This window comes from Saccostrea cucullata, unplaced genomic scaffold (assembly GCF_032062105.1).
Source record: "Saccostrea cucullata isolate Sc308-1 unplaced genomic scaffold, CSIRO_AGI_Scuc_v1 ctg1184, whole genome shotgun sequence".
Taxonomy (NCBI): domain Eukaryota; kingdom Metazoa; phylum Mollusca; class Bivalvia; order Ostreida; family Ostreidae; genus Saccostrea; species Saccostrea cuccullata.
Genome location: NW_026940761.1, coordinates 48,737 through 72,885, shown reverse-complemented (window position 1 = coordinate 72,885; position 24,149 = coordinate 48,737). Strand labels below are relative to the sequence as shown.

The 24,149-nt window shown below is 31.2% G+C and overlaps 1 long non-coding RNA gene across 1 annotated transcript in view; it reads left to right on the top strand.

The window, feature by feature from the left end:
• The window catches only part of LOC134256245 (uncharacterized), a 30,155-nt gene extending 25,412 nt beyond the window's left edge, over positions 1-4,743 (top strand). The window contains exons 2-3 of the long non-coding RNA XR_009989681.1: positions 4,483-4,590; positions 4,676-4,743. This is a non-coding gene — a long non-coding RNA (uncharacterized LOC134256245). The remainder of the gene's footprint in view (positions 1-4,482; positions 4,591-4,675) is intronic.
• The last annotated feature ends 19,406 nt before the right edge of the window (positions 4,744-24,149 follow it).

The following is a 24,149-nucleotide window of genomic DNA, read 5'->3' as shown; positions in this document are numbered from 1 at the left end:
GTTCAACCCCGGACTGGGTATCCATGTAAAAGTGAATTTCTTTGTGCTTTCTATATTGATATTTCTTCGCTTAGGGCATTTATGTTAGTAAGATATATATTAGTTTTGGTAAAAATTATTTAAGTTTTGTTTTGTTTTTTGTTTTTTTTTATATAAATTTTATTCAATGAAAACATGATAACAAAGTAATTTTGGGGCAAAAACATCCGCAGATGTCCCCCTATAATAACCCTCACTAGGGGTGCCAGGGGCTCCCTAGATTGGATAGCAAAAATTATGTATATGATAAATGTAACAATTGAGTATATAATCATGTTGTATATTAACAAAATACTTATACAGATACTTATACAGATTGATTTTGTACCTTTATGTTGCTAGGGGAACACACAAAACACTGTCCAACACACCCCTGAGCAACTTGTATAGAGGGCCAGGTCACCCTCATATACTTCATATATCGATTGTATCATAAGTTACATATATATACATATATAATTTCAATGATTACATATTTAATGCCTCTTTGAGAAAATATTAAATATTTTAAGGAAAAAAAAAACATTTTAAGACTTACAAATTCTGTATAATTAAAGAAAATGTAGTGGTATTTTACAATATTATATCAGTTTGCAACATATTTCTGTAATAGTTTTAATTATAACATCTTGAAGGGAGGTAAGCCTTTCATCATCTCAGAGTCCCTTATTTTACCCCCCTTCTTGCGTTCGTCCTGAGGGCCTGGTCCCCCTCAAAGACATATTAAACAATTACATTTTTTTCAATAGATTTTGAAAAAAAGAAGAGTATTTTGAATCTCCCATAGTATGTAATATTTCAGAATAATTCAAAATACAAGATTTTAAATAAAATAATATCCCTGCATCTGTTTCATCAATATTTTCTAATCGACAATACATTTTATATTTGTATATCTTAAAAGCTACAAATGACAACAGTAAATTATACATGACAGTGGTTTCATTTCTATCAATATAAAAACCAAAAATTATATGTTTCCATTTTACATCAAAACCTAAGAAATTGCTGACTATAGCCCAGATTTCTCGTACATTTGTACAATCAAAAATGAGATGCTTTGAATTTTCTTCATCTTCGACACATATTTTACATGAGTAATTAGAGTTTTTATTTAATTTACTTGCAAAATAATTGTTAGACAAAATATTATTTAATAACTTATAGTTGAATTCTGCAACTTGTTTATCTTTTAATAACTCTATTTTATTTATATAATTTTTTTCCCAGTCTCTCTTAGGTATATTAAATTCTTTAGAATACCTTGCTTGCAAAAGCGGAGCTTGAAATTTTCTTTTTAAAAATTCATTATAAAAGAATTTTGTTGAATTTTTATTAAAACATAAAGTATTTAATGACACTTCCTTTAGATGTTTGTACAGAGAGAAATCATATCTTTTTTCATACTTTTTAAAGATCGAGTGTATGATTTTATATTCACATAACCAATTACTCTTATTTATCAAAATCTCTGTCATTTCATCGGGTGATTTGAGACCATTCTCGGAAAATAGATCTTTAACAAACAATATACTGCTTTTGAGCCAATTTTTAAAGTAAATCGTTTTTCCTTCATATGAGTATCTTAAATTTGACCATATCGGTTGTTTAAGAAAAAGTTCAACACTGAGGTTATCGTGCAATTGTTTGCATGCATTAAAGCATGTAAATACTTGTTTATAGAAAAGAGGCATCTTTCGTATCATTTCAAAATTTTCTATTTTATTTTCCGTGGTGTTAATCACATAGTCGATATTAATATTTATTGGAATACAATAACTATTTATGTAGCTATTAATACAGTGATCTGTTTCTCTCAATCTACATACCCATGAGGCTTTAAGCGCTCTAAACTTAGACTCAATATCAATTATCCCTAACCCACCGTCCTTAATATGACCAACCATTGTGTTTCTTTTAATACGATCTGTTTTATTCCTTATGAAATTGAATATTAGTTTATTAATATTTTTAATATAATTTTCATTGGGTGTTTCTAAAACATTTGCTAGATAAATTAGTTTTGAAAGCGCTTAAGAGTTTATTACGGTACATTTCCCAAATAATGTCAGTTTTCTTCTTTTCCATGATTCGAATAGAGTCTCTATTTCATGATAGACTTTCATCCAATTCTTATTATAGCATTCTAGTTTATCATGACCTATATAAATGCCTAGACACTTTACTGCCTCATTTGTAATCATAATGCCCCCTATTTCTCTGAAGAGATTTTTTAAAGGACCAAGAAGAATACATTCAGTTTTATTAATGTTTACTTTAGAACCTGCATGAAGACAAAAATGTTTATAGTTTCCAAAACTTGATTCAGAGATTCAATATTTTTTAATGCCAGTGTCATGTCATCTGCATGTTGTAAATTTTTTACTTCTTTCTCCATATAATCTACTTTAAAGCCTTCTATATTCTTGTTTTCTTTAATCTTTATGGACAAAATTTCCGCTACAAAAAGATAAAGAATTGCTGATATTGGACAGCCTTGCCTGATCCCTCTTTTCATTTTACATGTTTTTGAAATCCATCCATTATTATTTAGTCTAAATATCGGGTTATGATATAAGGTTTTTATCCACTTTAAAAAGTTCGGACCGAAATTAAATTTTCTAAAGTTTTGAATAAAAAACTCCATTCAACTGAATCGAAGGCCTTTTCAAAATCTAAAAATAGTAAAATGCCTTCTTTGTTATAATTTTCACAATAATCAAAGATATCTAGTATAAAGCGGGCATTCATTCCTATATATCGGCCTTTTATATATGCTGTTTGTTCAAAACCTATTTGCTTGTGGATCATACTCTGTAATCTACGTGCAAAAATAAAGGCTATAATTTTATAATCCGTATTGGTAAGACTGATTGGTCTATAGTTTTTTAGAAGATTTTTTTCTCCTTTTTTGTGTATAAGAGAAATAACAGCGAGTCTTTGAGAAAAGGTCATTTCTTCATTCAAAAAGATTTCTTTTAACATTTCATAAAATAAAGGGGATAAATGATCCCAAAAACATTGGTAAAATTCACTTGGTATTCCGTCCAGACCAGGGGCTTTATTTAATTTCATATTCATAACTGTTTCCTTACATTCAAATATTGAGGGGAAGACATCACAACTATCTCTATCCTTATCAGAAAGTTTATTTACATTACATCCGTTTAAATATAGGTCAATATCATCATTCGGCACTAACTTTGAAGTATAAAGATTTTCATAGAAGTCGCACATTGCACCTAGTATATCGTCATCATCGCTAAGCACATCTTTGTCTTTTAAAATTTCATGTATGATATTTTTTGTTTGATGTCTTTTCTCTAAACTTAGAAAATATTTTGTATTTTTTTCACCATCACTAACCCATTTTGCCCTAGATCGGATTTGTGCCCCTCTAGCTTTTTTATCGTATAAATTACTTAATTGATTTTCAAGAATGCGTTTTTTATTCATGTCTATTAAATTATGAGGCGAACTTTCAATTTCATTAATTTTTTTTTCAATTCGAGATATTAATTGTTTATAAGTTTTTTGTCGTTTTATAGAAAAAGCTATTGAAAAACCCTTGATCGTCCGTTTTAGGAACTCCCATTTTTCAATTGACGTGCCTTCTTTTTTACTTATATCTTTTATCAAATTGTTAATTTGGGATTTATATTCTTTACTCTCTAGAAGTGAAGTATTAAGTTTCCAGTATCCCTTTCCCCGCTCATTATTATGTATTAAAAAATCAAATTTTAATATTCTATGGTCTGACATTCTAATGCCGTTATTATGTGTACCGGGGATTCTACGTATACAAAGTTGTCTTATTTTCGTTTAAAGAGTTGAACTAATAAAAATGAAATCAATGCGACTCTTTGGGATGTTATTTGCATCACACCATGTATATCCATTAAGGTTTACATATTTTTCTTTCCATAGATCTGTCAATTCTATATTTCTTAGGATTTCTATCAAAAGCTTTGAACTCTTATCATTATTGATACCGTCTATATGGCAATTAAAGTCTCCACATAAAATTATATTACTTAAATTGGCTGAATTGTTCATAATAAATCTTTTCATTCCTTTAAAAAAGTCAATCCTAGATGTTTCCTTGTTTGGCGCATAAATGTTAATCAAACTATAAGTATCATCGCCTATTTTTATATTAGCTATTAATTTTCTGCCATCATTACTCTTATGTATACTTATCACATCTATTTCTAACCCTTTTCTAAATAGAATAGACACCCCTCTGCTAAAAGAAGAGTCGGAGAAACAATGTATAGACTTTCCATTCCAAGTACAATCATATTGAAAGACATTTTTTTTTCAAAAAAATTATTTAAGTTGTTTATTGCTAGAAACCTGGATGATACTCAAATGAAATCCCTCATTGCGATGATCGAAATTCTGTATAATTTACTTTGATTTTATAATATTTATTTAAATAAGGACATTGCTTGGTGACGACTGGGAATGGAGCCTTAGATCAAATCAGTTGTCATCAATTTAAAACTGGTTGTCCAGTAGAAAATTTCAGAGGAACTGACCTATACAAATGTATGTATTTCAATTTTTTTTTTGCACCAAATTTCGAATGGTATCTTGTTCATTCGGGATTATGATTTCCTCTTTTTTTGTTTAGTTTCAGATTGCAGTAGAATCAACACAGAAAAGCAATGTTTTTATGCTGATCCATCATGTCAAAACACGTAAGCTTTAATTTGGATTTCTTTTCTTTTTTGGTCATTATTGTTTCCAAAACTTTTTTGAGACAATATTTTTTTATTGTCAAATTATTACTTCTTCAATTTTCTCTTAATAAGGAATATTGATATATGAATATGTTAAATATATCGAGATAAAGAACAATATTGATAATCAAATATCCATTAAACAATACAAATCAGAACAAGGCAAATACAGACCTCAAAACATCAGAGGCGAGATCAGGTGCCCTAAACCTGTGAGCATCCCCGACCAGTTACAACTGTCGCGTGCTCCTTGACAATGCAGTATGTTAATACTAGTAATGACCTAACAATTACTTTGAAGAACGTCAGTCATCATTCAACTTGATGATGAATTGTATTTGCTGACAAGGTCACTATATCGACCATAGAACTTAAGAAATGATGACTTAACAAGACTGCTGATATTCTTGTTTTGTCATCTTGTTTTTCAATAAACTTAGTTTTAGAGAGAGTTTATGCGTAGATCATGCTCTTGTGTATCGAATCAACTAAGAAATATAAACCCGAATGCAGGGTAATTTAAAGGTTATACCTTGAACATGGAAATGTGTACTGTAGATATTTCTTTTAACTTTGTGGGTACATTGCAATCACTTAAATAATATTCTTGAAAATAAATCAACAAAAATGTTTTTAAAAATTTACGAAGAGTTGGCATCTTTCTTAACACAGTTAACAGTTGTTTGTTAGTAGTGGTCTTTTTAAGATCAGACGACACGTTCCTTTAAAATATTTTTTGTATCTCTTTTGCGAAATAAGGCGGAAGTTTTGCATTATTACGCGAATTTCATATTCAATCTACGAAAATGAGCTCAATGGGCTTTCGTGCGATTTGAATTTTACGCATGCGAAACAGTAAAAATTTTGCCGACGCAGTATAATCCAAAAATATAAAATCTCTGTAACTGAAACTTTAGTCAAACAATTCTACCGTCTTTCAATTCAAAGGTAGAGCACTTTTATTACTAAGGCTCTACCTTGCATAATCTAGTATGTCCTAGACCCTTGCTGGACTTGACGCATGAAGAAACAAAGACAAATAATTTGTTTTCACACTTCCATGTAACGGTTAATTGGTAGTTGCATTAAAATAGATTGTATTATTTAAAAAAAATATAATAAATATATCTTTTCTAGATATAAAGCAACGGCTCTATAATTATATGCTAGCAGTGTAAGTCAAACATAACATCGCATCGAAATTATTTAAAGTAATATACGCCGTATGGATGCCGATTTGTATGTGAAACAAAATGATTAAATGATTTGAAACACATAAAGTGTAATGAAAAAATAATATTTCCACAAAATTTAACTATAAAACTCGTTGTAATATCAGAACAATAAAGCAATATCTGCAATCAAGAATTCAGTCTTTTCATGAATATTGAAAAAGGAAGTGCGTAAACAGTAGGTCTAAATATAGACACGTATGTCCACGGGAATTTATAGACAACAACGCACGTTGCATTTTGAAAGCAATTATTAATGAAAGGTTAATATGCCTCAAAACAGAGTATAGATGGTTGATACTGATCACATTTAAAGATAAGTTATATTAATAGTAACACGCCATCCATGTCAAATGTGAGTTGTATCTCAAAGGGCTTACCTCGTTTTCTTGACGCCGTGTTTGTTTATTAATCTAAAAGTAGCGACGGCGTCACGTGGTGGATTTACTTAAAAATAGACATTATTCTCCTTGCAGGATAATAAATAATTATAATTTGATAACTTTATACGGAATTTTATTTAAATGGTGTAATTTACAGCATTTTTATAACTTTTATAACAAAATATATAAATTTCCAGCCGTATTTTAAAATGGCGCACGTTATAGGGTATATTACTTTAATTGATGTAAATAAATTGCTTAAAATTTTCAACATGTTCAACTCTTAAAAGAATTTTACCATTCGGAATTTTTTTTTTATAATTTGGTAATTTGTTCAAGAAAACTGACAAATAATCACGGCAAATTTTCTCTCAAAAATGTTAAGTAGTTCAACTGTATCGACGAGAATTTCCTCTGCCTTTCATAAGAAAACATATGTTTTACTTTTATCAATGTGTACGGCCATACCATTTGTGTAAAGAATTAGCGATCATCTAAAAAAAAACATGTATTCATATATTATTTTGTAATTATAAGGAATAGTGATTCATTTGCGAATTTTATAGCGAAAACACTGCAAAATAATAGTGCTTTGCATAAACTCTGAAACACAGTAACATTTTAGACGATTGGGAACCACTGATATCTGAATCAATTTGTATTTTTTCGATCTGCTTTTTTGTCTAACGTAGCAAGAAATAAATCATAATATTCGCTTGGAAGATCACATGCAGGTCAATATAGGCTGATTTTTTCAACAATGCTACATCTTGGCCAATCAGATATCTAAGAGTTACTATCATATAAATAAACACTTTTGTCGAATTATTTGAAAAACTTTCTGACATGTTTTGTTTTTAGCTAACCTGAGCCAAAGGCTCAAGTGAGCTTTTCTGATCAAAATTTGTCCGTTGTTTGTCGTTGTCGTCGTTGGCGTAGTTGTCGTCGTTGTCGTTGTTGTAAACTTTTTACATTTTCATCTTCTTCTCAAGAACCACCGGGCCGGTTTCAACCAAACTTGCTACAAAGTATCCTTGGGTAGAGGGAATTTAAGTTTGTTCAAATGAAGGGCCACGCCCTTTTCTAAGGGGAGATAATTATGAATTAGAGAAAAATTAATGGCATTTTTCAAAAAAAATCTTCATCTCAAGAACCACTGAGCCAGGAAAGATGATTTTTATTTGGAATCATCCTAAGGTAGTGTAGATTAAAATTTGTTTAAATCATGACCCCTAGTGGTAGGGTTGGGCCAAAATGGCTGATCAAAGTTTACAATGGAATATATAGGAAAAATCTTTAAAAAATCTTCTCCTCAAGAACCACTAGACTAGGAAAGATGAAACTCATATGGAATCATCTTCAGGTAGTGTTGATTCAAGTTTCTTTGAATCATGACTCCCTGGGGTAGGGTGGGGCTTAAATGGCCGATCAAAGTTTTACATAGGAATTTATAGGAAAAATCTTCTACTCAAGAACCATTGAGACAGGAAAGATGAAACTCATGTAGAATCATCCTAAGGTAGTGTAGATTCAAGTTTGTTCAAATCATGAACCCCAGGGGTAGGGTGGGGCCAAATGGCCGATAAAAGTTTTACATAGGAATATCTAGGGAAACCTTTTAAAATCTTCTTTTCAAGTACTTTAAAGCCATGCTCAGTGAAATTTTTAGGGAATCATCCGCTGGTAGTGTAGACTGGTTCAAGTTAGTGCAAATCATGACCCCCTGGGGTTGAAAATTCAAGCCCCTCCCCCTCAGTAAACTTTCAGTTCTGATCTGATGTGTGATTTTTCCTAGCCAATTGCTCAGGTGAACGATGTGGCCCCTGGGCCTCTTGTTAAACATATATGCAAATGTGAAACTAAACTTATTTGCTAATTTTATCAGTATATCCCGATTCCATCAGTAGAAAAAAAAAGTTGAAACCGTTATATAAATGCATTGATTTTTTCAACAATGCTACATGTTGGCCAATCAGAGAGCAAAGAGTTTTATCATATCAATAAACACTTTTGTAGACTGATTTGAGAAAACTTTCGGACATGTTTTGTTTTTAAACATTTATGCAAATGTGAAACAAAACTTAGTTGATTATTTTATCAGTATATCCCGATTCCATCAGTAGAAAAAAAAAAAGCTGAAACCGTTATATAAATACTGTGGTTTCAACAATATTCGTTGAGCACCAATTTTCGTGGATTTCGTTGTTGAGCAGATCCATGATTTCAAATGTTCATTGAATAACGAAATATTTGTATAGGCAGTGCTTTTGTCCACGAAATTACGTATCCTCGAAAACGTCTGTTTTTCAAAATCCACGAAAATTGATGCCAACGATAATCGATGAAACCACAGTAAACATTTTTTAAATATTTCTGTTCAAATCAATATCCTAAACAACTTTTGTAATAATACAGAATTTCAGTTTAAAGTGTTTAATGAAATAATTGAATTTATTGACATATTGACAACACAAAGTATATTTAATGATTGTCTTAAAAGGTTTTTGCATGTCCTTTAGCATTGCAATGATATATATATATCTCACTATATGTATTTATACTTTGACTTGATCATGTTTTTGAAGTAACGATGTCAAATACAAAAGTTGGAAATATCTAAAATGAAATGATTTCTAGATAACCTTTCGTTTTTTTTAGCTCACCTGAGCTGAAGGCTCCAGTGAGCTTTTCTGATCAAAATTTGTCCGTCGTCCGTCTGTCTGTCTGTCCGTCTGTTAACTTTTCACATTTTCGACCTCTTCTTAAGAACCACTGGGCCAATTTTGACCAAACTTGGCACAAAGCATTCTTATGTAGAGGGAAAATAAAATTGTAAAAATGAAGGGGCCAAGTCCCCTCACAAGGGGAGATAATCAAGAAAAGACAAAAATAAGATGGGGTCATTAAAAAAATCTTCTTCTCAAGAACCACTGGTCCAGAAAAGCTGAAACTTATGTGGAAGCATTTAGTAAAGCAGAAAGTGTAGATTCTAAATTGTTCAAATCATGACCCCCGGGGGTAGGGCGGGGCCACAATGGGGAATCAAATTTTTATGCGTGAAAAGAAGAAAATACTTGCTTTGGCCGTCAACTCGACATTTAGATATATCGACGACGATTGTCAATAAATAATTATAATTTCCATTCGTACGTCGATACGATATATCCTGGTGAGCTTGAGATAAAACATACCACAGAGTCCGACACTTCTGTTTCATACTTGGATATTTTACTTGAAAAAGACACTAATGGTAATCTAACAACCAAGCTATATGATAAACGTGATGACTTTAACTTTTCTATCGTCAACTTCCCTTACTTATGCAGCAATATACCTTCCTCACCTGCATACGGAATATATATATATCAGTTGATTCGATACGCAAGAGCGTGCTCTACGTATGAACAATTTCTTAAACGAGGTAAATTATTGACAAGCAAGTTGATGAAACAAGAATATCAACAGTCTCGTTTAAAGTCATCATTTCGTAAATTCTATGGTCGATACAATGACCTTGTCAGCAAATACAATTTATCATTGAGTCAAATGCTGACTGACGTTTTTCATACCAATTGTTAGTCCATTATTTATACACTGAATTGACGACGGATTTTTTTTCGTTATTTCCTGATCATGACAACAAGTACACGGCTGGTGTGACCGGTCGGCAGGGGATGCTCACTCCTCCATGGTACCTGATCCCACCTCTGATGTTTCGGAGGTCCGTGTTTACTCTGCTCTTATTTTGTATATTGTTTAATGAACGTTGAGATTGAATACTGTTTGTTATCTCCATATTCTTCTTTACATAGAAATACGAAGGTCATTCAAAAAGTTCGTAGACATTTGTCCTAACTTTTTTATTTAACGTCATGTTATATCCAAATTTGGTACAAATGTTTTAACAACAGATTCAAAGAATTTGAGTAAAAAAATTAGAATGTATCTTCATATTTATTAAAATTACAAAGGATTTAGAACAGCAAAAATGGGGACATGGAGCACCATCAAAAAGGAGTAATTTTCTAATTTTCACTTTTTAGTATTTACATCTATACCTTAAATAATTGGAGCTGAAACGAAATAAAATTTACATGTTTAAATAAAGTAAAGTCGAATGCCTTCTCAGAAGATTTGATCACATACCGACCCACTTCAATTCCCATTGAATTTTATAAACTTGTTATTTATTACTTATATATACATTTGAGACAAACAATTGAATATTTCCGAATTTAATTATTGCACTATAATCGGCTTGCATGGCGGTTACGCTTCGAATTCATTAGGTTAAGGAATCTTTTTCGAAGGGAATATTTTGTGATAGGCTACTTGTGAACAGTAATAGTGAACGGATTGTTGTCTGGGAATATTTTTATTCGTGAAAATTGATAATCGATGCTGAAAAGACACAAGAAACACGTCCGAAGTTTGATGTTAAAAAGTTGGTGGAATTTCGGTCACCGGAAAGGGATGGATGGATCCAATGGATTAAGACACTTGTCCGAGCCAGTTTATTTGCAGTTTAATCAAAAACATTATACGATTTTAGTAACTAAAGGCATACTTATCGTAAAACACTGATAAACACGGAGACAGCTTTACATGCATTGAACTACGAAAACGCCGAGGTGTTCATGGCATGATTGCAATAGTATTTTCCAACAAATCGTGAGTAGGAATTAAAGATAAAATAATAGTTTATCATGAAAATTTAACGAAAGATCTCTACCCCCAAAATAAGGATGAACTTTAGAGACTGTGCAGCTGACAAAAGTGAAAAATAATGTAAAGAAACGCTGGGTTTTTTTTTAGCTATGTACACAGATTGAATCCATAGCCAATAAACTGTTTAAATACTTATTTACAATGTAAATGAAGTAATCATATAACTTGCTTATTTTGTTCATTTTTATACATGAAAAGCAAGAAGAGCCAAGTCATTTTGTACCGGTAGAGATCATTGCGCCGTGTGATTAGGTCGCGTATTGACCTCTGACCTCTGACAAACTTCATACAGAATTGAAGATATTTCTTCTCTGTATGTTTATATAATGGAGAGATACCACAAATGTATATATTATGTATTACAAGGGGGGAATCTTGTAAAGAACAAAATGGTCAAAGCTTCTCAGGTGAGCAATGTGGCCCATGGGTCTCTTGTTATCCTATAAAGTAAATCTTAATGTGATGACTCTGTCTTTCTCAATGTTAAAATTTAAAACGTTTGATTGATTGTATGTTGTGTAACGTCCCTCTAGAGAAGTTAGTAAGGATGGTCACATGTTCGAATATTTGATGTAAATGACAGAGAATGGCCAGCATTCCTTCCCCTTCTTCACACAATTAAACTTTTTTGTGTGTGTAATGTAGGTGTGGACTGGGGAGGTTGGAGAGTCTATTACTAACGATTAATACTAATATATAAGAATTACATTTTTCGAGAAACAATTCAATGAATAAAAGGAAAAAAATTATGTGTTACTTTTTAGAATTTTTTTTAATTGCTTTTTTATATGAAGATAACACACTGAGAAGACGGGTGATCAAACGTGTCTGTGAAATATTTTTAAGCTTTTGACTAACTGGTAATTTTTCAGTTGACCTTCGTGATATATAGATACTGACCTGTGAGCCTTTCCTCATTACAAAGTGTTAAACGGTGTCATGTTTGCTGTTTTTTTTACTTTAATACTTATATATTTTTTATTTTCTACTTCAAAATTTATATTTTGTAAATTGCATATTAAAAGATAAATAAGTAACGTCAGGTGCCTGTGGGATAACTTTCACTTTCATAGTTTATTGCGTAAATCACAAGAGGCTCAGCTCTCATCAGTTTGTTAAATTAAACGTCACTACTTAAACATAATTAAATCCAAGTTGTTAATAAGAGATGGAACTGCATGTTGTACTGTAGGAAGTATATCATTTTATTTCAAGTTGAATCATATGCTATATCCGTTTTCTCGTTTTTTCTCTTAATAAGTCATTTCAATGACTTGCATTGCATTGTAATTTTACACCTGAAAAGTATACTTTTATTCATATATATTCTCAAATTTAACGTGTATACAGAGTGTTTCAAAATATATATCACACATCTAAAGACAGATAGATAAATAACAACAAAAGCTACATATACATTTTATATATCATTTTAATCAGAATATATTCAAAATTATTTTTTTCAGTCAGAACTATCCAACATTCTCCATTTCCGTTACATGTGTACTATGGCAACAAATCCTAAAATGTTATTCTTCAAGTGTTTTGCCAACATATTGTCCTAAATAATTAAGAAACTTAAGCTTAGACTTTTAATGTTGCATTTAAATAAATGTGTCGTTTCAGAACTACCAGTATGTGTCGAAGTTAGTGTCCTCTTCTTTCGCTCTTCCTTTCGGTCAATCTTAACTTTTAGGTGGCTCATTACATCCACAGTTGAATTTACTACTTTCATTTCGTTAAAACATTTTTCTTTCAATTTACTGTGTTTGTGTTAATTTATACATTTGCTTATTGATTTATATATATATATATTATGGAAGTTTAAAGCTTTATTTTGAAATTTAGATGTAATGTTCAAACGTTCCTTTGTGTTTTGAGTCTTGGGTTATTAGGAAAGATAACTCTTGAAAAAGGACTTTTTATACCAAATATTTTCGAAATTGGAATTTTCATTTCGTTTAAACATTTTTCTTTCAAATTGTCACAAGCAATTCATTAAAATACATTCCGTGTCTCTTCAGAACTCATTTTAAAAATATTTTATGCGCAGATCATAAAGATAATGACATTTATTGTTTTTTAGAAGAAGAAAACTATTTTTCCTAATAAAATTAATATTAGGCATTATGAAGTATTTTCATTGCGTGTACTTGTCTAAAGAAGATGTCCATCATTTGACACTGAAAGTTCTGAAATTCTGGAAATAATAAACTTGAAATACAACATTTCACTAAAATAAAAAGAAAGTTAAAAAATTCTCTAAAAAATATTTACGATATCTATATCTACGTTTGGATATTTGGCATCTACATGATAAGTGGTGCTGTCATGAAATCTAAAATAAACTGTGGATGTAATGAGCCACCTTAATTGCATATTATTTTTAAAAGAAATATTTGACTACTCCTTTATATGCACATTTCATTTATACTTCAGTTTTTATCCCCCGCTTGAAAAGTGGGGGATATTAATTTGGGTTTGTCCGTCCGTCCGTCAGTCTTTCTGTCTGTCTGTAACGCTTTCGTTTCCACACGATATCTCGAGAACCTTTTGAGCTTTTGCAATGAAATTTAGCATAGCAACTCCCTATGGAATAAAGAAGACCCCTATCGATTTTGAGGTCAAAAGGTCAAAGGTCAAGGTCATACATTAGCAAATTCTGTCTGTTAAAACACTTTCGTTTCCACACGAAATCTCTAGAACCATTTGAGCTATAGCAATGAAATTTTATATAACAACTCCCTGTGGCCTATTGAAGACCCCTATTGATTTTGAGGTCAAAAGGTCAAAGTTCAAGGTCGTAAATTTATACATTCTATCTGTGTGTAATACTATTATTTCCGGGCGATATTTCAAGAAGATTTTGAGCTTATGCAACGTAATTTTATATCAAAACTCCCTAGGACGTCTCTCGCCCCTCTCAAAGTGCCCCGCCCCGTTTGTTTTATTAGTATTTTTAGTATTTCATATCGCTATTTTTAGCGCAGGGGCATGAGGAGAGTTATTGCGTATAAAACAGGTTCTCGGCGGACTTTATGTTCTTATTACATCTATTAGAACTGTTCAATAAATGCTAAATAAATCAAACACCATGGATTGTGAAAAATTTTGAGAATACCGAACATTAAAACATGAATATATATATGTATGTGACTTCTCTTCTGTATATACTTCATACAACGTAAAGCGATTCCGTGGTCTAGTGGTTATGTCTCTCGATTCAGATGTGGAAGGTCCCGGGATCGAATCTCGGTCGAACCTTTCTTTTTTTTTAAGTACTTTTTTTTTTACTAAATGATAGTATTCAGCATGAAAAATTTATGAGGTTTTAAAATCATCATTACAGTGTGATAAAAATTCCATATAAAAAAAATCTTCTATACACATAATAAAGAATAAGCAATCAAATCTTTATATGCATATAAACATACATGTATTTTATTTGCTTCAGTATACATGTATACATTTAATAATTCTACAAATTCAGTCAGGGGGAGCCGACTTTTTTCCTAAGCGGGGAACACGAATTCTCTGAATTAGCTGAACCTGTTATATAGTAAAAAAAGTGTAATCAAACATTCCATCTTTTCTTGTTACTCGTCAAGATTACGGCATGTTACGGAATATTTCAAATTTTACGAACAGTCGGAATTGGTCAGTCTGGGAATTTTATTAATGAACTTTGTGGGACATCATCACAGGACATTACAGATGATTCATACAAATTAGCAGAAAAAGCTATCCAACCAAAACGATAAAATAAGCAAAAAATACTAACGCCAGTCGTTTACAGTGTTACAAGTTACGCAATTTAGAACCCCAATACTATGTGCGACGTCTCAGTTACTTAATGGTATATTAAAATTTTCCCGAGACTTTGTAATATCATAATTTTAGATCAATATGCTTACCTATAATCTTTTTTGTATCTTTTTTTTTATCATATTAAATATTCACATTATGTCTATTTAGATGTTTGGCATATTTTAATTGTGAAACACCCTATACATCTAATCTTATGCCCTGTGCAGACGACGACTTTAATTCGCAGTAAATTAATGCAAAGTAAACAAATGCGAATCAAATTAATGTAAATTAAATTGCGTTAACACGTTGATTTGGTTTGATTTGGTTTTGTTATTAAAAGAATTATTTCAAAAGTTATATTGATTAGACATTTTAAATTAAGGTAAGTCACTCGTCAAATTTGTTAAGGTGTCTCATTACATCCACAGTTTATTTTAGATTTCAGTACAGCACCACTTATAATGTAGATGTGAAATATCCAGAGGGGGGTATTAATATCATAAATATTTTTTTATATTTTTTTTAGTTTTTGTCTAATTTAAGTGAAATGTTTCATTTCAAGTTTATTATTAACAGATCTAGAATTTAAGAACTTTCAGAGTCAAATAATGGGCATCTTCTTAAGACAAGTACACACAGTGAAAATACATCATAATACCTAAAATAATTTTATTAAAAAAATTAATTATATCCCAAAAAACAATGTCATTATCTTTTTAATCTATGCATAAACATTAAGAAAATGAATTCTGAAGAGACAAGGAGTCTATTTCAATGAATTACATGTTGCAAATTGAATGAAGAATGTTTAAACGAAATGAAAAATCCATTTTAAAAAATATTGGGTATAAAAGGTCCACTTTCAATAGTTATCTTTCCTAATTACCCAAGACTCAAAAACAAAGGAACGTTTGACAGTACATCTAAAATTCAGAACAAAGCTTTAAATTGCCAGAGTATACACTTAAATCAATAAAGCAAATATATAAATTAACACCAACACAGTAAATAGTGCAACTAAATTATATTTTTAATTTAATTTCAACAAGGTTGTAGATTTTAACTCGAATTTCCTCCATACAAACATGTCATTGATTGATAGAACTCACTGCATGCATCGCTATGAAATTGATATTACTTGTTTGGCGAAGATTTGACTGTTGTTTTCTTTTGTTTCTGCTTAAAAGCAATTCTTCTTGGTGTATGCATAATGAATCCGTTACTTTGTATTCAATGTTTATAACACGTACCTCATGTTTCATCTATTTCTAAAGCGTTTTAAAGGTCAGGGTCATATTATTGAGGTACCTGTACATTTCGTCCCCAGAGCGAACCGGTCGACACAATGGAGGTTTATTTTTTTTTGTGTAGTACGTCATCAAAAAGTGGTATAATGAGCCTCCTTAAATCAAGGATTTTTGGAAAGTATATTTTGGATAAGTACTCATATAGTATGACTCAAAATCGCAGAAAAAATAGGGGGTGAGTGTGCATCTTACTGATCTATGGTACAATTAAGGTCAAGATCTAGTAAATACAGTACAGGCCACGAGTTTTCCGCAACGCTCGGTGGAAAAAACACCGTGTGAAACGCTCTGTGTTACACCGTGTACACGGTTTAGCACGGTGTGTGTGGATTTGAAATATACAGGTAGGCACGCCGTGCCGCACCGTGTCTAGAAAAATCTCAGCTAGTGCCCTCCGTGTCGCACCGTGTCCAGTAAATTTCGTTCTGTTGCATGTCCAGAAAATTCTCCTCCAAGCTGCACCGTGTAAATAGTATTACAGATAAAATAGTTTGTTTCTGATGAACAATTTGATTATAAATTTTGATGACAATTTATAACTTTGGTTATGTATATATAAAAATCGCTTTTATTCTTCCAGATATTGGACTTCGAATGCCACGCATGATATTGAGATTAGATATCGGTAAAAAAAAAATTAAATGATTTTCATTTGAATTAACTATGTGTCTAGAAATTTATATTTTAGTAAAATTATTCATCCACGTCACAAAATAAAAATTATGAATTTTATTTTAAATGAATAATTTAATCTCATGTGTTCACGTAACAAAGGAAGACGAAATGGCGTCGAGCTGCATTCGTGTCACATACACTGTGTACATAGTACAGTATAAAATTAAATCGGAGCTGTATTTATGTTCATGGTTTTAACATGTACAGTACTAGTGTACGATCCAAGCATTACAATGTATATTCCTTATTAAAATACATTTATTTTGTTCATCTTGAATTAATCTGAATGTGAATGCGAAAATCGTCATCAGAAACACGAAATTAATGCAATAATTTCAAAGCGTATTTCTCGTAACAGCAAACATTATTTTCATAGAGTAGTATTCTCTACGTTATGTTTTTAAGGAGGCTCATTACACCACTTTTTGATGACGTACTACACAAAAAATTGCACCTCCATTGTGTCGACCGAATTGCTCAGGGGAAAATTTGTATAGATACCTCTATAATATGACCCTGACCTTTAAAACGCTTTAAAAATAGATGAAACATGCGGTGTTGTAAACAGTGAAAACAAAGTAACGGATTCATTATGCATAGACCAAGAAGAATTGCTTTAAGGCAGAAACAAAAGAAAACAACAGTCAAATCTTCGCCAAACAAGTAATATCAATTTCATAGCGATGCGTGCAGTGAACTCTATCAATCACTAACATGTATGTATGGAGGAAATTCGAGTTAAAATCTACAACCTTGTTGAAATTAGAATTTTATTTTATTGCGCTATTTACTGTGTTGGTGTTAATTAATATATTTATTTTATTGATTTAAATGTATACTCTGACAATTTAAAGCTTTATTCTGAATTTTAGATGTAATGTCAAACGTTACATTGTGTTTTGAGTCTTGGCTAATTAGGAAAGATAACTCTTGAAAGTGGACTTTTTGTACCAAATATTTTTTAAATTGGATTTTTCATTTCATTTAAACTTTCTTCATTCAATATTTGACATATGTAATTCATTAAAATACATTCCTTTTCTCTTCAGAACACATTTTTTAAATGTTTTATGCATAGATTAAAAAGATAATGACATTAAATGTTTTCTAGGAGAAAATTATTTTTTCTAATAAAATTATTATTAGGTATTATGAGGTATTTTCACTGTGTGTACTTGTCTTAAGAAGATGCCCATCATCTGACACTGAAAGTTCTGAAATTCTGTGAATAATAAACCTGAAATAAAACATTTCACTAAATTAAAACAAAAACTAAAAAAATCTTTAAAAAATATTTATGATATCAATACCCCCATCTGGATATTTGACATCTACATTATAAGTGGTGCTGTATTGAAATCTAAAATAAACTGTGGATGTAATGAGCCACCTTAAACTCCTTTCAGTGTAAGTACTTCTTTTAATTTGTTTGTCTTTTCTTGTAAAGTGTATAAAAAGCTATACCAGAGAGAGAGAGAGAGAGAGAGAGAGAGAGAGAGAGAGAGAGAGAGAGAGAGAGAAAGAGAGTCTCATGCAACCCCTTGCAATATATAGTCTGTAATTTTTTTTGAATTCTTCGTTTTATTTAAGTTACGGATGTCACAATTCATCATTCTATAATTCTATTTAATTGCCACAACTTTTGTTTATATTCAACCCATTTAATGCAATTAATTCGTTCTCTGTATATGCTGTACGCACAAAATTCTCGTGCATCACCTGCCAATCAAAATCCCATGAAGCTAGGCGACCTTGAAAGTCTGTTTACGCAGAAAGAATTTCTCTTGTGATTTGAAACAATCTTTTGGTCAGTTCCGAGTTTACACCTGTTCAAAAATATATTGGGTCTCTGCCGGTGGGCCAGGGGCGTCGTATGTTTATCATACCTTTCAAATTCTTTAGCTCTGACCACAGCAAGTGTATACATGTAACACACTCAACTGATATGCGAAATTCATCTTCCAGGTTTCACTACAACAACAATTATAAACTTACATGTATTTGTTAATTTATTTATCCTTTTTCAGACACAAATAAGAATGTATCCCGTAGAATAAGATTAAAAAAAAAAAAACATAACATAAATTTGCAGACTTCTGATAAAGTTTTAACTAGCTGATTCGTATCGCTTTTTTAGAAGGGGGGGGGGGGGGGTTAAAATCGCTAAATATCTAGTATATGTTTTCTCAAACCGTTTTTTTTTTCATTTCACACAAAATATTTCAGAATGAAGTAATATTCATACTGAAGTTAGCACATTTCGTTTGCCAAAAATTCAGCTGTGAATTTTGTATTCAACGTGTTTACTAAGTTTATCACTATTTTAATTAATGAAATTATTCAGATTATTATCTCTGCCTGTTCAGTGGATTTTCGAGTTTACCGCATTTAATATTTATCTTCATATTTTACATGATTACAGATTTTTAGTGTTAGTCTACCTGCAATAATCCTCATCTGAACCCGTCCAATGATTCGCCGAGTATCGGTATTAAAGAGCAGAATTAATGTGGGAGTCTGATTTCTTTTTTTAAAAATTTAATCTACACACAGTAAATGTACATTTTGATTTCTTACAAAATAATTAATTCACTTAGTATAATCACGCATCTGATATGTAATACGTAGGGAAAACGATCTTGTATCAACGATTTAATTGAACACAGTTACCAGGTAATTAAAATCAAAATCGAAAGTAGAGACAATCAAGTAATTCATTTATGAAAGCGTGTTCCCCCTTAATGGCCTATTGAACTTTTTATGAATTATATTATTAGTATTTAACTTGAAACGTGACTGTATATTTTTTTTGCCGGACACGAGTACGTTGTTATTAAGTTTTAAGGCATCTTATTAGTTTAATTATCTGTATGCGATAAATTACCAATACTGATTTATGGAAAAAGTACAACAAATATTTCGAAAGAAAGTTGATTTAATTTTATTAAATAAAGGCAATGAGAATGTTCAAAATATTTATCATCAGAACTGTGACACACCGTGTTACACGGTGGACAGAAACGCTGACTTCAAAGACGCCGACAAGGTTCGAGCTCCTCGCTAAAGCGTGGACTTGCGGTCCACGGGGCCCCGTGTTTTTTGCGGAAAACTCGTGGCCTGTACTGTAGCTTGAGACTAATTTTTTGGTGCTAAATCCATTATGACGTCATAATCAATTTTAACTTTCTTTTCCCCGTATTTTACGGCTTTAGCAGAATTATGTAGAAAATAGGATATTTTCATGTCATTTATTTTGAAATGAAATCAAAAGGAAACCGGATACCTATATTAAATTTGATATTGATTTAAAGAAGAGGCCATGAGCATACTAATTACCGTTTTCTGAGAGACTGTAGGCAATCTGGATACATTTCCTTTGCCGTATACGAAAAAAACTCTCATATTCATAACTGATTTTCTTAATTTTTCATTGAAAATGATAGTTTAAAGTACAGTTTTCCATCTTGTTTACCTACAAATTATGCCCCGAAACACCTTATTTGACCAAACCAAATTTGTAAAGCATCAATAAAGAAATTTATTTCTCAAGTTTGATAAATTTGTAGGCACCTTTCATTTACTAGATCTTGACCCTAGGTTGACCTTTTTGCACACTAATTTTAACTCTTTGATTTATTACTTTATCTCTAATTTTTTTTTAATCAGATGTTATTACGTTAATAAATTTAATCTAATTTTACATAAAATAGTTTGAATAATATTTATCATTGAACAAATCTTGCAAATTAATGCGCGTTTATTATTGTGTGACCTTTTTGCACTAGAAATAACATATTTGCGGGTATTAAAACACTAATTAGGCAATAAAATATTTTCTTATATCAAGCTTTTGAGGAGTTAAGTGCTGATCAATCACAAGTATCGAGTATTTTAAAATAATGAAAAAAAGTATGGGTCTGTGATGTTCATTTTGAAACATTGGTCAAAATATGTGATTTTCAGGCAAAAAATGATGTAAATTTTTATCTTGACTTTTTTAATAGATCTTCATTTCTTGGCAAAGTTTGTTGAGGAAAGGTGTAAAACTTGTTCTAAAAATATAAATTAAGACCTATATTAAATATTCCTGCAAAATCATAACGGAAAATATTCTCCGAGTAAAAGTATGTGAGGCTAAAGTTTCAAGGCATTAAATTTAATAAATGTGCAGATTTGCAGAAACTTCTGGTGAATATCCTTCCACCACAAGAAATAGTCCCTCATTAATTTTGCTTTTTTGCAGTTTTTTTGATGAATATTAAAAGAATATACATTGTTAAATATAAATATTTTATAAAAATTGAATTTTAATGAATATTTTTTAAGTAAAAGGTTCTGCGTGAACTTTTCTAAAAAGCTGACGAGTGACTTACCTTAACGGCGTTAGATCCTGCCGACAAAGTAGGTTCCAGTAAATGTTCAACCAAGCCTCTTTCGTTACTCCTCACTAAGATACTGACAGTGGTGAAGGAAAAACTTCAAGAGTACCGTGCAACTATACATTTAAGAAGTGGTGTGAATCAGATGTGGAAACCTAAAAATTCTAAAGAACTTTTGGACAATTTTAAAACACAAGACTTTACAAAAATCAACAGCTTAAAAAACTTACGACTTTTAAACTTTATACACAACAATTCCCCACGACAAATTAAAATCCAGGCTTTTTGATATCATTGACAGCTGCTTCTTCAATGAAAATGGAACTAGTAAATTTACTTTCCTCGTCATTGGTCATTTGCAAAATTATTTTGTTAAAACAAATTCTGATTGCACACATAAGTTCTCTGAAGTTGACATCAAGAAGATGTTTGAGTTTCTGATTGACAATATCTATGTGGTTTTCGGAGACCAGGTTATTACATGATCTATTGGAATTCTCATGGGTACAAATTGCGCACCATTATTAGCAGACTTATTTTTATATTCATATGAAGCAGAATTTATGCAAAATTTTATGGGTGAAAAGAAGAAAACACTTGCTGTGGCCTTCAACTTGACATTTAGATACATTGACGACGTATTGTCAGTTAACGACGTTCGATCCTGATAATTAAAATCTTCAACTTTTTTTGCCAAGTATATTTTTAGTTTTACATACATAGCTTAATTAAAATTCAAATCAAAAAATGGGGGTCAATATGCTTCTTTTAGCGCTACAGCATATTTAATATGACATTTCTGCACTGAAATTTGTGTCTTAATTAAAAATTACATCTTCAACATGTTCCCTCCAATATTTTTATCGAATTAAAGCATGAAACAAAATGAACTCTAAGTCTGTTTAAAAAGAGATACTTAAAAATTATGACTAAGAAAAAATTTCCAATTGCTTTGCATAATCAATTATTTGACCTTTCTGCACTAATAAAATGTTATTTTTCTGGCATTGAAAATATAATAAGCAAGAAAATCATTTTAAAGTCTTAAACTTTTTCTGATTTTAAGCAAATAGGTCGAAGTTATGTTGAATATCTAGAAAAGAACATCAAAAGTGGGGGTATATGATGTACATTTTCAGATATTACTAAAAAAGTGTGAATTTTGCGTTAAAACTGGCTCAATTTTTTCCCGGATTTTCAGAATATATTTACTATATTTGTCACACTTTGTTGATAGAATTCATAAGAAATAATTTAAAAGATATTTCAGAACCAGCATAACATATTTCACTGCAAAAAACAGCTTTGTGTGCAACCAGCATGGAAAAATAGCCATCCAAAATTAATAGTACTGTTATAGTTCAAATGGAAAAAAGTGACCATTTTCGTCTAAAAAACCTTCCGCCACAAAATATAGTCCGTAGCTTAATTCTACTTGAATGGAATTTAATCGCGGTTTTTTCATTGAATATAGTTTAATTTACATTTTAGAATTCAGTTTTATTGTTAGAACCTAAAAATGATGCTTAATTTAATGAATAAAGGACCTGCGCGAAATACGCTCAAAATATCAGGATCGAACGTCCTTAATAATGATAATTTCCATTCCTACGTCGATATGATATATCCCGGTGAGCTTGAGATAAAAGATACCACAGACTCCGACACTTCTGCTTCATATTTGGATATTTTACTTAAGAAAGACACTAATGGTACTCTAAGAACCAAGCTATATGATAAACATGATGACCTTAACTTTTTCTATCGTCAACTTCCCTTACTTCTGCAGCAATATACCTTCCCCACCAGCATACGGAGTATATATATCTCAGTTGATTCGATACGCAAGAGCGTGCTCTACGTATGAACAATTTCTTAAACGAGGTAAATTATTGACAAGCAAGTTAATGAAACAAGAATATCAACAGTCTCGTTTAAAGCCATCATTTCGTAAGTTCTATGGTCGATACAATGACCTTGTCAGCAAATACAATTTATCATTGAGTCAAATGCTGACTGACGTTTTTCATACCAATTGTTAGTCCATTATTTATACACTGAATTGACGACGGATTTTTTTTCGTTATTTCCTGATCATGACAACGAGCACACGGCCGGTGTGACCGGTTTGCAGGTGATGCTCACTCCTCCATGGCACCTGATCCCACCTCTTATGTTTCGGAGGTCCGTGTTTGCTCTGCTCTGATTTTGTATATTGTTTAATGGACTTTGAGATTGAATACTTTTCGTTATCTCCATATCCATCCTGATATTTTAAGTCTTAAACCCTTTTTACCGAGTATATTTTTAGTTTCTACATACGGAGCTTAATTCAAATTCAAATAAAAAATGGGGGGGGGGGGGGGGGGGGTCAATATGCTTCTTTTGGTACATTTAAAAGTACTTGAAGTCAATTTTTTCTCTATATGCAGCACTGTTAAGGCTTACTATGAGAAATCAACGGAAAATAGAAATGCAAAAACGGGTTTATTTTTTAAAACAATTTATTTTTATTCAGCTGTTTTATTATCACAGAACTTAAATACTTATGGAAATAGCATAGTATAACCTACTCTGTACTGTTTTAAGTTTGGTCCCATCGATGGACAGTCACGTGATGAGTGCATAGTACGTGTACTGAATGAAGGTCATTAACAAATTTCTACAGCGCAAGGGCATACCATAAATCTGGAAATTTTTGCTTTAGATAAATTTTTAGCAAATTTGCGAGTTCATTGCATTCGCAAAAATATTTATCATAAAAATAATTCAACAGTAAGAAAACGTAAACAAAATAATGGTCATTCGCAAAATTTTGAAACGTAACAATTAATCAAATGCATTTTGACCC